Source organism: Salmo salar, chromosome ssa04 (assembly GCF_905237065.1).
Source record: "Salmo salar chromosome ssa04, Ssal_v3.1, whole genome shotgun sequence".
NCBI classification, from domain to species: domain Eukaryota; kingdom Metazoa; phylum Chordata; class Actinopteri; order Salmoniformes; family Salmonidae; genus Salmo; species Salmo salar.
Window position 1 is genome coordinate 204853 of NC_059445.1, and position 17244 is coordinate 222096.

The window sequence follows — 17244 nt, forward strand, 5'->3', positions numbered from 1 at the left end:
CACAGTGACGTAGTAATAATTGTCCACTTCCTACGGCTTCCACTAGATGTCAACAGTCTTTACAAAGTTGTTTGAGTCGTCTACGATGAACAGAGACCGAATAAGAAGGCTGGGAACTTGGTCACCAATGGAATGACATCACTTCATTGGATAGCGTTCATGAGGGCGGATCCTCCGTTCCAAAACTTTTTTCAAGACACAGGAACCGTCCGGTTGAAATATTACTGAATCTTCACGTTCTAAAGGCCCTAAAGATTGATGTTTAACAATGTTTGACATGTTTGAACGAACGTAAATACAACTTTTTTTACTTTTTGTGGTGACATCGTCCGCGCGCTTCCTACATTTGGAGTAGCTTACTGAACGCGCAAACAACAAGGAGGTATTTGGACATAAATTATGGACTTTATCGAACAAAACAACATTTGTTGTGGACCTGGGATTCCTGGAAGTGCCTTCTGATGAAGATCATCAAAGGTAAGGGAATATTTCTAATGCAATTTATGATTTTAGATGACTCCAAAATGGCGGCTATCTGTATAGCCTAGTGTATTTTTCTGAGCTCAGTACTCAGATTATTACAAAGAGTGCTTTCCTCGTGAAGCTTTTGTGAAATCTTTCATAGCGTTTGCATAAAGGAGATGTTCATCTATAATTCTTTGAATGACAGTTTAATTTTGTATCAACGTTTATGACAAGTATTTTTGTAAATTGTGGCGCTGATTCACCGGCAGTCTTTGAGGGAAAATATTTTCTGAACGTCACGCGCCGATGTAAAATGCTGTTTTTATATATAAATGTGAACTTTATCGAACAAAAAATGCATGTATTGTGTAACATAATGTCCTAGGAGTGTCATCTGATAAAGATCGTCAAAGGTTAGTGCTGCATTTAGCTGTGTTTTGGGTATTTGTGATGCATGCTAGTTGCTTGGAAAATGTCTGTGTGGTTATTTTTGTCGATGTACTCTCCTAACATAATCTAATGTTTTGCTTTCGCTGTAAAGCCTTTTTGAAATCGGACAACGTGGTTCGATTCAGGAGAAGTGTATCTATAAAATGGTGTAAAATAGTCCTATGTTTGAGAAATAGAAATGATTAGATTTGGTTTTGAATATGGCGCTCTAATTTTTCACTGGCTGTTGATCCCGCTAACGAGATTGGAGCGGTATTAAGAAGTTAAGATAGCCCTGTTTGGTAAAATACCAAGTCCATATAATGGCAAGAAGAGCTCAAATAAGCAAAGAGAAACGACAGTCCATCATCACTTTAATACATGAAGGTCAGTCAGAAACTTTCAAGAACTTCTAAAGTTTCGTCAAGTGCAGCCAAAAAAACCATCAAGCGCTATGATGAAACAGGCTCTCGTGAGGACCGCCACAGGAAAGGAAGACCAGAGTTACCTCTGCTGCAGAGGATAAGTTCATTAGAGTTAACTGTACCTCAGATTGCAGCCCAAATAAATGCTTCACGGAGTTCAAGTAGCAGACAAATTTCAACATCCACGGTTCAGAGGAGACTGTGTGAATCAGGCCTTCATGGTTGAATTACTGCAAAGAAACCACTACTAAAGGACACCAATAATAAGAAGAGACTTGCTTGGGCCAAGAAACACGAGCATTGGACATTAGACAGTTGGAAATCTGTCCTTTGGTCTGATGAGTCCAAATTTGAGATTTATGGTGAGATGAGGTAGGTGGACGGATGATCTCCGCATGTGTGGTTCCCACCGTGAAGCATGGAGGAGGTGTGATGGTGCTTTGCTGGTGACACTGTCTGTGATTTATTTAGATTTAAGGCACACTTAACCAGCATGGCTACCACAGCATTGTGCAATGATACACAATCCCATCTGGTTTGTGCTTAGTGGGACTATCATTTGTTTTTCAACAGGACAATGACCTAACACACCTCCAGGCTGTGTAAGGGCTATTTGACCAAGAAGGAGAGTGATGGAGTGCTACATCAGATGACCTGGCATCCACAATCACCCAACTTCAACCCAATTTAAATTTAATTGGTTTGGAATGAGTTGGACCGCAGAATGAAGGAAAAGCAGCCAACAAGTGCTCAGCATATGTGGGAACTCCTTCAAGACTTTTGGTAAAGCATTCCTCAACGAAGCTGGTTGAGAGAATGCCAAGAGTGTGAAAATCTGTCATCAAGGCAAAGGGTGCTACTATGAAGATTCTCTAAAATGTTAAATATATTTAGATTTGTTTAATTAATACTTTTTTGGTTGCTACATGATTCCATATGTGTTATTTCATAGTTGTGATGTCTTCACTATTACTCCAGAATGTAGAAAATAGTTAAAATAAAGAAAAACCCTTGAATGAGTAGGTGAGTCCAAACTTTTGACTGGTACTATGTTTCCTGCGTTTTAAATCTCCTAGATTGAGGATTGACAGTAGAAAACCTTATTCCTTCTAATGTATTTGTTGACTGTCCTCTCTCCCCTCCCCCATCTCTTTCCCTCTCTGTCTCGGTGTTGGGCTGGTCTTTTCATGCTGTCAGTGTTGGAGTGTGTGAAAGACCTTTATTATCTGTTATTATACAACAGTCTGGGTGGGTCACCAGGGCCACCATGCAGTGACAACCTAACCACGCACACACACACACACACACACACACACACACACACACACACACAAACACACACACACACACTGACAGAGAGAGAAAGAGAGAGATATTCAGCGCACACACACTCATACTGTACAAACACACATACGCACACACACACACTGACAAGCACTTGCACACATATTAACACACACACACACACACTGGGGAATGTTAGCACACACACACACACCACACAACCGCCAGTCTCACACAATGTGTGTCAGCCCTGAATGTTTTGATTACCATACATGTCCAGCACTTGTTATCCCGCTGTAGCTATCAGCCTGCTGCATCTGCTGGCAGGAGAGAGAGGCAGTCACTCTGGCTAGCTGTGTGTGTGTGTGTGTGTGTGTGTGTGTGTGTGTGTGTGTGTGTGTGTGTGTGTGTGTGTGTGTGTGTGTGTGTGTGTGTGTGTGTGTGTGTGTGTGTGTGTGTGTGTGACAGGTGTAGGATAGAGATAACAGTAACCAGGCCCTGTATCAGCTCCATCTTATCTACTAAACTCTAGTTTCTAATAGCTAGAAACTAACTGGAATCTGACAGACACATAGCTGAGTGGTGGTAGACAACTTCCATTCCACTGGCTGGAGAGAGAGAGAGAGAGAGAGAGAGAGACGAGGGAAGACGAGACGAGGGAAGACAGATTGTAAGAGTAGAAAAACAAGATCTATAGTATCAGATACTGTACCTAATACCAACCACATAATACCATTGGAGGAAGAGTCATGATACCAACCAGATAATACCATTGGAGGAAGAGTCATGATACCAACCAGATAATACCGTTGGCGGAACAGTCTGGATACCAACCAGATAATACCATTAGAGGAACAGTCTGGATACCAACCAGATAATACCATTAGAGGAACAGTCTGGATACCAACCAGATAATACCATTAGAGGAACAGTCTGGATACCAACCAGATAATACCATTACAGGAACAGTCTGGATACCAACCAGATAATACCATTAGAGGAACAGTCTGGATACCAACCAGATAATACCATTAGAGGAACAGTCTGGATACCAACCAGATAATACCATTAGAGGAACAGTCTGGATACCAACCAGATAATACCATTAGAGGAACAGTCTGGATACCAACCAGATAATACCATTAGAGGAACAGTCTGGATACCAACCAGATAATACCATTAGAGGAACAGTCTGGATACCAACCAGATAATACCATTAGAGGAACAGTCTGGATACCAACCAGATAATACCATTAGAGGAACAGTCTGGATACCAACCAGATAATACCATTAGAGGAACAGTCGGCCCCAATGATATAGACTTGAGTTGAATCTGTTAAAAAACACATTCATTTGAGACTATTATTTCCACTCTACTTCCTGTTTCCCTCTAGTCAGTAATGAGTCACTCTCAGACATCACTGTCTTCTGTCAGAGGTCACAACGGGTCATTGGAAGCTTCACAAATGGAACCCTATTCCATATGGGCCCTGCTAAAAAGTAGTTCACTATAAAGGGAATGGGGGATATTTGGGATGCAGACAATGTTTCTAGAATGAAGGTTGCCATTGTTTAACAAAACAGGAAATAGATTTTTGCTTCAGTAATACTGTAGAACGTTCTTTCCTAATGCCAGTTGTAACAAACGTCCATAAACCACCAGCTTGCTTGTAATAACAGTTGCGGGAACTTGGTCGCTGCAATAATGGTGTATGGATAGGAATAACTGCATAAGCAACAACATAATGACTCCATAATCAACAATAAGTAGACCTGTCAGAACCAAAAGTCCAAAGAGCAAATCCACAATATAAATGAAAACCTGAACCTTGTCTTTGAGTATTTATAATAAAAATAACAATAATAATAATAATAATAACATATTCGTCCTGTTACACACAATTGTGTAATGAAATGTTTTTTATATTTTTTTGCATATCCTGTCTCCTCCTGAGACACTCTCAGGGAGTGGGGTCACGGCCAGGGTTGGCATTGTACAGTGGCCAATGAGCAATTAAGGTTAAGTGCCTTGTTCAAGGGCACAGCAGCAGATTTGAAAGTCCAGGTTCAAGTCAATAATCCAACAGAAATCCAAAAGGTCCAATGGAAATGGAAGGCTCTGAACTACACAATGGAAATTAGACACAATGTCTAATCTCAACCAAAGCAGTGAGTAATAATGAAGAAAAGAGGCCTGAAATCCCTCTTGGTTGCAAGCAATGCTAGACTCTCCTCCTAATTCAAGATGGCACCTGGAGTTGGACACGCCTCCAGCTACACCCATACCTGCAGCCTAACAGGACTACTTTGGTTTTAACTACATGCTGTCATGGTAACACACACACACACACACACACACACACACACACACACACACACACACACTAAGCATAGTTTTATAGCTGGTAATAGTTGTTCTTTATAAAGAATAATTTGTTACAAAGGGAAGCTCTTGTTGATTCACAGCGTGTGTGTGTGTGTGCGTGTGTATTTTCGTGTGTGTGTGGTGTGTGTGTGTGTGTGTGTGTGTGTGTGTGTGTGTGTGTGTGTGTGTGTGTGTGTGTGTGTGTGTGTGTGTGTGTGTGTGTGTGCATCACTCTGTGTCCATGTGCTTCCTCCCCAGGGGAACAGTGTGCTCCAACCCTTTGAAGCCTGCAGTTTCTCTCTGGTAAAATCATGAAAGTGTCTGAAACTTATTTTCTGTTTATTCCACGCTGGACTTGAATGAATTTCTCATTAGCAGAGAGGCAATACTATGTCTCTGTGTTTCAAATGGCACCCTGTTCCCTGCATAGTCCACTATGGACCCAGGTAAAACGTAGTGCACTATGTAAGGAATAGGGTGCCTTTCAGGACAGAGCCTGTCAGTGTGATTCTGTTTCCACAACATGGATTAGCCTGAACTACCTACACTCATGTGATGATTAACCTTGCCTGAGACCTGGGCCCATATTAATGAGGCGTCTCAGAGTAGGAGTGCTGATCTAGGATCAGGTCCCCCCTCTGTCCATTTAATCTCATTCATTGTGATCTAAAAGGCTAAACTGATCCTAAATCAGTTTGTTAGCTCCCAGAACGTATCTATATCTAGGCTTTAAGCTCAGTGGGCTAACACAGTATTGTGGTGTGCAGACCTGGGTCTGAACTTAGTTGTCGGGGTACAATGAAGGAACATTTGTCTGTGTTTAAAGGGGGTCTGGAGTTTTCCCATCTCTCCTCTCCTTCACACTTCCTTTCCTTTCACTATCCCACTCCTCTTTTCTACACTCTCTTCCACCCAATCCTCCTTTCTCCATCTCTCCTCCTCTCCTCTCTCCTTTCTCCATCTCTCCTTTTCCTCAGCCCTCCTCTTTTGGAACTTCCACTCCTCATGTCCTCCACCCATCCATGAATCAGTGTTATGATGGAATGTTTTGTCTCCTCTCACTTGTAAAGGGGCACTGAGTTTTTCTGAGAAGTGTTAGTCCCAATTGGCACCATATTCCCTATATAGTGCACTACTTTTGACGCAATGGGCTCTGGTCAAAAGTAGTGCACTATTCAGTAAAGTCAACAGGGTGCCATTTGGGATGGACCCTGAACATGTGACCTAGAGGCATCAGAGTTACATTACAGGGAGGTGAAAGGTCAAGAGTGTCTGGTCTCCAAGGAAACAGGCTGAACTACAGAAACATGTGAAACATGAGACCCACCAGGGCAGCCAGACCAGACAGGGTAAATCACCTTCTGCTGTCCTTTATCCCTCCCTCTCTCCATCGCTCAACCTCTCTATACCTCCACCCCTACTTTCCTTACTTCCTTCTCTCCCTTCATCCTTCCACCCAATCTCTTCACTCTTTCACTCATCAACCCCATCCACTCCTCCTCTCTCCAACTGTCCTTTCCCTCTCAGCTTCCACTCCTCCTCTCCTCCTCTCCTCTCGCCTCTCTCCAACTCTCCTTTCCCTCTCTACTTCCTATCCTCCTCTCTTCCTCTCCAACTCTCCTCCTCTCCTCCTCTCCAACTGTCCTTTACCTCTCTACTTCCTATCCTCCTCTCTTCATCTCCAACTCTCCCCCTCTCCTCCTCTCCTCCTCTCCTCTGTCCAACTCTCCTTTCCCTCTCTACATCCATTCCTCCACCCCTCCTCTCTTTCATTAATCAACCTCTCCACTCCTCCACTCCACAGCTGGCAACGAGGAACCATGAATCACACAGAAACCCCCAGGAAGTGGGTCACTAGGGGACAGTTAAATATGTAACACCCTGTAGTAGGAGCCATGTGGATTCCTCCCCTCCCAGATGCTTCATTGGCTCTGACAGAGATAGAGCAGCTAAAGTACACCGTGTTATTACAGCTCACGATTACACACCATGTTATTACAGCTCAAGTTTATACACCATGTTATTACAGCTCACGTTTACACACCATGTTATTACAGCTCACGTTTACACACCATGTTATTACAGCTCACGTTTACACACCATGTTATTACAGCTCACGATTACACACCATGTTATTACAGCTCACATTTACACACCATGTTATTACAGCTCACGATTACACACCATGTTATTACAGCTCACGTTTACACACCATGTTATTACAGCTCACGTTTACACACCATGTTATTACAGCTCACGTTTACACACCATGATATTACAGCTCACGTATATACACCATGTTATTACAGCTCACGTTTACACACATACACACACACACACACACACACACACACACACACACACACACACACACACACACACACACACACACACACCATGTTATTACAGCTCACGTTTACACACACACACACACAGACACACACACCATGTTATTACAGCTCACGTTTACACACACACACACACACACACACACACACACACACACACACACACACACACAGACACACACCATGTTATTACAGCTCATGTTTTTTCACCACTAATCAATCCATGTTGCTGGGAGAGAGGGACAGAAGGAGGAGTGGAAAAGAGGAGAGAAAAACAGTTATATTGAATCACTGGGTTCAGACAGAGAGAGAACAACAGTTGTATTGTGGGTGCTTGTGTGTGTGTTTGTGTGTGTGCGTGTGTGTGCGTGTGTGTGTGTGTGGGTGTGTGTGCGTGCGGGTGCGGGTGTGTGTGTGTGTGTGTGTGTGTGTGTGTGTGTGTGTGTGTGTGTGTGTGTGTGTGTGTGTGTGTGTGTGTGTGTGTGTGTGTGTGTGTGTGTCCACGAGGTCAAATGCTATTTCTAGAGGGTTTAGGGCAAAGGTTAGAATTAGTGTTAGGGTTAGAATTACATTAAGGGTTAGGGTTAGGAGCTAGGGTTAGTTTTAGGGTTAGGAGGTAGGGTTAGATTTAGGGTTAGGAGGTAGGGTTAGATTTAGGGTTAGGAGCTAGGGTTAGTTTAGGGTTAGGAGGTAGGGTTAGTTTTAGGGTTAGGAGGTAGGGTTAGATTTAGGGTTAGGAGCTAGGTTTAGTTTTAGGGTTAGGAGCTAGGGTTAGTTTTAGGGTTAGGAGGTAGGGTTAGTTTTAGGGTTAGGAGCTAGGGATAGTTTTAGGGTTAGGAGGTAGGGTTAGTTTTAGGGTTAGGAGGTAGGGTTAGTTTTAGGGTTAGGAGCTAGGGTTAGTTTTAGGGTTAGGAGGTAGGGTTAGATTTAGGGTTAGGAGGTAGGGTTAGATTTAGGGTTAGGAGCTAGGGTTAGTTTAGGGTTAGGAGGTAGGGTTAGTTTTAGGGTTAGGAGGTAGGGTTAGATTTAGGGTTAGGAGCTAGGTTTAGTTTTAGGGTTAGGAGCTAGGGTTAGTTTTAGGGTTAGGAGGTAGGGTTAGTTTTAGGGTTAGGAGCTAGGGATAGTTTTAGGGTTAGGAGGTAGGGTTAGTTTTAGGGTTAGGAGGTAGGGTTAGTTTTAGGGTTAGGAGGTAGGGTTAGTTTTAGGGTTAGGAGCTAGGGTTAGTTTTAGGGTTAGGAGCTAGGGTTAAGGTTAAATTTAGATTTTGGCTTAAGGTTAGGTTTAGGAGGGTTTCTGTTCATGTTGGTGTCAAACCTTGGGTTGCACGGGCCTATTGCAACTTTCTTCCCTGTTTCTATACTGTACATCAGACCGGTCTGGAGAGGGTGGAAGAACATGAGAGGCCGATAGGGGTCTATAGGGGTCTATAGGGGTCACCCATCACAGTTCAACAACAGGAAGAAGACCATTGATAATAAAGTGCTGAGGGTAAAAAGGCTTAACTTTAAAACAAATTGTATATAAAACCACAATAAAACATGCAAACTGGATCAATTAAAGAATTAAATAAATAATGAAATAAGTACATAATTGGAAATCCCCCCAAGGGATGAAGGGATTAAGTGCTATGTTAAAGTGCATAATATAATACAATTCAATACAAAATAAAAAAAAGAAACCATACTGAGCAAATAAATGCATTATTTTTTATTGAACTTAAGGTTAGGGGTTAGGGTAAGAGTATGGGTTAAGGAAAATAGGTCTTTCAATTGGACTGAATTGTGTGTCCCCACAAGGTTAGCGGAACAAGACTGTGTGTGTGTGTGTGTGTGTGTGTGTGTGTGTGTGTGTGTGTGTGTGTGTGTGTGTGTGTGTGTGTGTGTGTGTGTGTGTGTGTGTGTGTGTGTGGGGGGGGGGTTTAGTCTGCCTGTATGTGTAGCTGTGGCTTGACTTCATTTGTTCTGTCTTCTATGCACTGGTACTTACAAGTCAGCTAACATGTCATAACTGAAACAAGATGGGGGAAACGGAAACCCTTTTAACATCCAACACGTGTAGATGCTCAGCAAACTACCCACTGACAAACCACCCACTTACATCAGTTACTTACCACAGTTAAGAGTCAACTGCATTTCAGGCAGTCAGGCAGTCATTGTAAATAAGAACTGGCTTGCCTAGTTAAATAAAGGTTCAATTAAAAAACAATAAAAAACATATTGACTTGTAGATATGTTTGCATATGTTTAGCCCACATTACACTAGATATTTCCATTAAAGTGTACCAACTCATACTGCTATTTGTAACTATTGTCTTTTCATAATGACTTTAGAATATCCACCAATCAACCTCTTCCACTTTCAGCAACGTCCATTTTGTCCTCTGTTAAACCAGTACAGTATAATGGAATGCGACGGAATTAGAATTCTCAGATAGAACATTCCTCGGGATTGGGTTCCATTTCAGAATATTGTCCTCGGCTGCATTCTAATCTGCCTCAGACAAATTAGCTGTCAATCACCAGACTTCGTCGGGGACGATGGGGGAGTGAGTGAGTCCCTCACAAATCAACAACATGCCAGTCATTGTTGGAATGTGTCTAACATCCAATTGCATTTCATCCTCCATCTAATAAACAGCTAACTAGCTACATTATGTTTTCACCTCTCATGGCAAGGTGACTTCTAAATGTCTCTGTCTGTGTGTGGGGAGTTCACTATTTTAATCATATCCTGATGAAGACACGTTTGTGCTGTTGGTGAATCGAAACCAGGTTTTTGGATCTGTTTTCAGAAAGCTACAGTATCAGTCAAAAGTTTGGACACACCTACTCATTGCAGGGTTTTTCTTTATTTTGACTATTTTCTACATTGTAGAATAATACTGAAGATGTCAAAACTATGAAATAACAGACATGGAATCATGTATTAACCAAAATAAGTGTTAAACAAATCAAAATATATTGAATATTTGATATTCTTCAAATTAGCCACCCTTTGTCCTTGAATGAGTAGGTGTGTCCAAACTTAAGGCTGGTACTGTATGTGCTTCTTTGAATGTTTGATTGCACGGTCTACTACATTCTATACACTCAATTCATTAGCCATTTAGTCTCACAAATCTATCATTTAGTATATGTATTATTAGTAGTAGTAGTAGATTACATGTGACTACCTAACTATTGAACATGTCTCTCCTTGTAATGGTTTTACTTGTAAGGACAAACAAGGACAGTGGTAGTGATAATTACCCAGACGATGTCCCAGTGAGACAGCCCTGTGAAGGGTCCAGACTGGTGGGGGTGTGTCTGTTTGTTTCTATGTGTGTGTGTGTGTGTGTGTGTGTGTGTGTGTGTGTGTGTGTGTGTGTGTGTGTGTGTGTGTGTGTGCTTCCCTCAGATGCCTGCATGGTTTATTCTGTCACGACTCGAGGGGAGGTGAAGGGTTATATCTCACCTCAGCAACACTCATAGTCTGGGCCATTCAGTGTGTGTGTGTGTGTGTGTGTGTGTGTGTGTGTGTGTGTGTGTGTGTGTGTGTGTGTGTGTGTGTGTGTGTGTGTGTGTGTGTGTGTGTGTGTGTGTGTGTGTGTGTGTGTGTGTGTGTGTGTGTGTGTGTGTGTGTGTGTGTGTGTGTGTGTGAGATTGAATCATCAGGAGATGGCCAGACCAATGTGAATCATACATAGAAACAAGGCCAGAGAGAGAGAGAGATGAGAGAACACTAAGTCTCTCTCACACACACACACAAACACACAAATGCACACACACACACTAACATGACAACATAGTATAACAAAAAAAAAGAAACCATAGACATCATGACTACCACTACAGCTGACTGACTGAATCCCATAGACATCATGACTACCACTACAGCTGACTGACTGAATCCCATAGACCTCATGACTACCACTACAGCTGACTGACTGAATCCCATAGACATCATGACTACCACTACAGCTGACTGACTGAATCCCATAGACATCATGACTACCACTACGGCTGACTGACTGAATCCCATAAACATCATGACTACCACTACAGCTGACTGACTGAATCCCATAGACCTCATGACTACCACTACAGCTGACTGACTGAATCCCATAGACATCATGACTACCACTACAGCTGACTGACTGAATCCCATAAACATCATGACTACCACTACGGCTGACTGACTGAATCCCATAGACATCATGACTACCACTACAGCTGACTGACTGAATCCCATAGACCTCATGACTACCACTACAGCTGACTGACTGAATCCCATAGACATCATGACTACCACTACAGCTGACTGACTGAATCCCATAGACCTCATGACTACCACTACAGCTGACTGACTGAATCCCATAGACATCATGACTACCACTACAGCTGACTGACTGAATCCCATAGACCTCATGACTACCACTACAGCTGACTGACTGAATCCCATAGACATCATGACTACCACTACAGCTGACTGACTGAATCCCATAGACATCATGACTACCACTACAGCTGACTGACTGAATCCCATAGACATCATGACTACCACTACAGCTGACTGACTGAATCCCATAGACATCATGACTACCACTACAGCTGACTGACTGAATCCCATAGACCTCATGACTACCACTACAGCTGACTGACTGAATCCCATAGACCTCATGACTACCACTACAGCTGACTGACTGAATCCCATAGACATCATGACTACCACTACAGCTGACTGACTGAATCCCATAGACCTCATGACTACCACTACAGCTGACTGACTGAATCCCATAGACAGCATGACTACCACTACAGCTGACTGACTGAATCCCATAGACAGCATGACTACCATTACAGCTGACTGACTGAATCCCATAGACCTCATGACTACCACTACAGCTGACTGACTGAATCCCATAGACCTCATGACTACCACTACAGCTGACTGACTGAATCCCATAGACCTCATGACTACCACTACAGCTGACTGACTGAATCCCATAGACATCATGACTACCACTACAGCTGACTGACTGAATCCCATAGACATCATGACTACCACTACAGCTGACTGACTGAATCCCATAGACCTCATGACTACCACTACAGCTGACTGACTGAATCCCATAGACATCATGACTACCACTACAGCTGACTGACTGAATCCCATAGACCTCATGACTACCACTACAGCTGACTGACTGAATCCCATAGACAGCATGACTACCACTACAGCTGACTGACTGAATCCCATAGACAGCATGACTACCACTACAGCTGACTGACTGAATCCCATAGACCTCATGACTACCACTACAGCTGACTGACTGAATCCTATAGACCTCATGACTACCACTACAGCTGACTGACTGAATCCCATAGACCTCATGACTACCACTACAGCTGACTGACTGAATCCTATAGACATCATTACTACCACTACAGCTGACTGACTGAATCCCATAGACCTCATGACTACCACTACGGCTGACTGACTGAATCCCATAGACCTCATGACTACCACTACAGCTGACTGACTGAATCCCATAGACCTCATGACTACCACTACGGCTGACTGACTGAATCCTATAGACCTCATGACTACCACTACAGCTGACTGACTGAATCCCATAGACATCATGACTACCACTACAGCTGACTGACTGAATCCCATAGACATCATGACTACCACTACAGCTGACTGACTGAATCCCATAAACATCATGACTACCACTACAGCTGACTGACTGAATCCCATAGACATCATGACTACCACTACAGCTGACTGACTGAATCCCATAGACCTCATGACTACCACTACGGCTGACTGACTGAATCCCATAGACATCATGACTACCACTACAGCTGACTGAATCCCATAGACATCATGACTACCACTACAGCTGACTGACTGAATCCCATAGACATCATGACTACCACTACAGCTGACTGACTGAATCCCATAGACCTCATGACTACCACTACAGCTGACTGACTGAATCCCATAGACCTCATGACTACCACTACAGCTGACTGACTGAATCCTATAGACATCATTACTACCACTACAGCTGACTGACTGAATCCCATAGACATCATGACTACCACTACAGCTGACTGACTGAATCCCATAGACCTCATGACTACCACTACAGCTGACTGACTGAATCCTATAGACATCATTACTACCACTACAGCTGACTGACTGAATCCCATAGACATCATGACTACCACTACAGCTGACTGACTGAATCCCATAGACCTCATGACTACCACTACAGCTGACTGACTGAATCCTATAGACATCATGACTACCACTACAGCTGACTGACTGAATCCCATAGACCTCATGACTACCACTACAGCTGACTGACTGAATCCCATAAACATCATGACTACCACTACAGCTGACTGACTGAATCCCATAGACCTCATGACTACCACTACAGCTGACTGACTGAATCCCATAAACATCATGACTACCACTACAGCTGACTGACTGAATCCCATAGACCTCATGACTATGGACATCATGACTAGACTAGAATAGGAATATAATATAATAGGAATATAATATAATAGGACTATAATAGGATATAATAGGACATAATAGGAGAGAATAGAATAGGACATAATAGAACAGGACAGAATAGAATAGGACAGGATAGAATATAATCAAATAAAATTGAATATAATATGACATACTAGAATAGAATAGAATAGGACAGAAAATAAAAGAATTGGACACAATAAAATATATTAGCAAAGAATATAATAGAATAGAAAAGGACAGAATAGAGTATAATACAATAGGACAGAATAGAGTAGAATAGAATAGGACAGAATAGATTAGAATAGAATAGGACAGAATAGAATAGAATAGGAGTTGCTATGGATAAGGATAGGGGGAAAATTCATGATGAACTTGAAGTTCAAACTAACAGACCAGACTAATGTATGACACTTGAAAAAGATGCTCAAATAAGAACAGCATAGTTGGACACACATATAACCATTTAAGAATGGGGATGATAACAACATTACTGCAAGTAAAATCTCATTATGCCCAAACCAGATTAAGCATGAATCTCACATGATGTCTACCTAATATAATCACATAGCTGCAGTGTAGGAAGAGGAAGTCAACCATTAGAGGTGGGATGTAGTAGTGGATGAGTATAGTAGCCTAGTGTTTAAAAGGGTAAGGGGTAATTTAACTCTAATTGTGTGGTAGCAATACCAGCCTAAATGTGTGGTATGATGTGCTTGTGTGTGTGTAAGGGTAATACCAACCTAATTAACGTCATGTGTTTTGAGTGTCTGGAAACACCACTGCCCTACAGTAATTGGCCCTCATCACCAAGAGCAGAGAGGCCTTTTCAAGTACATTTGAGGTGCAATAAATATGTCGCCCAAATGGCAATATGCTGCCCCGAAAAGCCTGCATGTGTGCACGCAACACAACCACATGGCACCGTCGGCGCCATACACGAATACAAGCCAACAGACTATTATATCCGGGTAGATAGACAGACACATTCGTGGCCAACGAGTCATAAAGCGATAAACTCCTATAAAATGGTCAATGAAAGAAAGGGAGAGGGGATGGATAGAGAGAAAGTGTTGGGGGTCACGGATGAATAACAATTTGGTATTGTTTGGATGGGGGTGGGTCAACCAGGCAGGGGTCTTCGGATCAGCACCTCTGAATGAAGTGGGGGTGCACGCACACGCAAGCACGCACGCACACACACCCGGAGAGAGAAAGACAGACACCCCTTCAGGAATCTGCGCTGGCCGCTAATTGAATGAATGACAATGCGGGCAGACGAGCCGACAGATGCTCGCGTGCCTTTACAACCCAACAGCAGCCTTATTGGTTGGCACGACGTAGTCTACTGGTGGCGCATTCCGTTTGTCTCTACCATTCTAGAACACAGAGAGACCAGACCGCCAGATTCGATCCGAACGCCGTTGCTATGGAAAACGCTCCACCTGCTGCTCCCATTGTCCCAGGGCGAGGGAGACTACGGCAGAGAATAGGGATGAATATCAATGACAGGAGTTGAATTGGCCCTACGACTTTATGGCTACGAGATAACTACACCACTGGTCTTTTGTTGGACGCCCCATGATTACATCACAAATAGTCACCAGATTATATGTGTTGTCTGTTTTCTCCTGTTTTGTCACTTTATCGATTCATTGACCTGCATTGATTATCCTATCTATACCATTGATTATGCGTTCTACACCCTCGACTGGCCTTCCAACTTAATGAGTCTATTGTTTGACTCTTTATAAAAACACATTTGCCACACCAGAAAACATCTCACTTCACATGCTTTGTAGAAATCACTTTCTTAACTTTTCTTTACTACATTGCTTCTATTCTTCCGTTAATACTTTATTCGCCACTTAAATGATAAAAAAAGAGATGTGATTATTTTTGATGAGGTAGCGTGCCTTAACGTATTAAACTGACTTCAGCTTTAACATGAATTCTAGCCTGCAACCCTTTTCTTCATGGCTACATCAATTGTTTTATTCCTCACGTGGAGTTTAAAACATTCCCTCTTTCTTTCTTCTGTTTCTTTTCTCTTTTTATTCTCCTCTTTCCATGAACTCGGGAGGACTTTCGCTTCTTTTGTTCCCGAAAATGTGATTAGCACCCTGGCGCGCGAGGTATAATTGCATTACGGTCTTTGTAGGCTTCTCGGGCTCTATGGAAAGCACCGGTCCGGTATCAGCGCTGGTTAAATAGTCTACGAGACAGAGACTTGGTCGGCAAAATGTGCAATGGAAGAGAGAACAAGCAATTCAAAGGGATCGTTTTGCAAACACAGTCAGAGCCATGAATAGAATAATTAAGATTAAGATAAAGTTTTTACGCCAATTTAAGATTGAGAGGGGTAAAATGTGCACCTTCTGTCGATGTCAGTGCACGTTTTGGGAATCAGATAACTCCTTATGCAAATGGATGGAACACTATAGAACGTTTGCAGATGCGTTGGAATCAAATAGAACGTCCACCCAACTTAAACCAATGACGTAGTTTACCGTTGATATTCATGACTGTCAGTGAGTGTTTATCCGCCATATCTCATATTGACATTAATGGTGAGGAAGCGGGATATACTTTATTCATATATTTGTTGCTTTGTTTCATTCTTGTCCACCTGATGGACTTGTAGCGTCTTGTCTTGCATGGTACCATGTAGACCATGCATAAAGTTGCACCACTTTTTACCCAATTATCAAACTCCATTATGTATGGGCTACATGTGTGGGGAGATGGAATGAAAGTGGGTGAGATATTCCATGCATGGTTACACGGGCAAATCCACAGATGACCCCAGGTTTTAGGAACAACTTCGAGATGTTGATGTTTGAGAAACATGGATGGAAGTCGAATTCTGACGTGAGAATGTGAGAGCTTGTAGGTCTCTACTCGTAAACAGACGATTTTGGATAAGTGCCCGTATGTATTGTGTGCGTTTAGACGTCTGCGTGAAAGAGACGCAGAGATTTAAAACGGCCACGTCAACAGATGATTGCGTAATCTTACAAGATATGCTAAAATATGTTGGATACGTTCCCAAACATGATGTGCACGGTTAGCCTAAATAATTAGCTTAGCCCCCGTTTAAAGATTAAAACACATCCAACATTAAAAAAAGGCCAATTGTTGCGGTCTGTCTCGGAGTCATACGGTGACAGGCTAATTTCACTCGGTTATCTGAATGCATGGATGGAGGGGAGTGAGTTGGAACCGTGTCCTGAATAGCACCCTACTCCCTTTATAGTGCACTACTTTTGACCGCTGCCACATGGCTCTGGGTAAAAGTAGTGCACTATGTAGGCTGCCATTCAGTACGCACAGCCTTAGAGACGTGTTTGGTCGGGTGCAATGACTGGGGTTGGGGTGTCAGCCAGACCGTGCC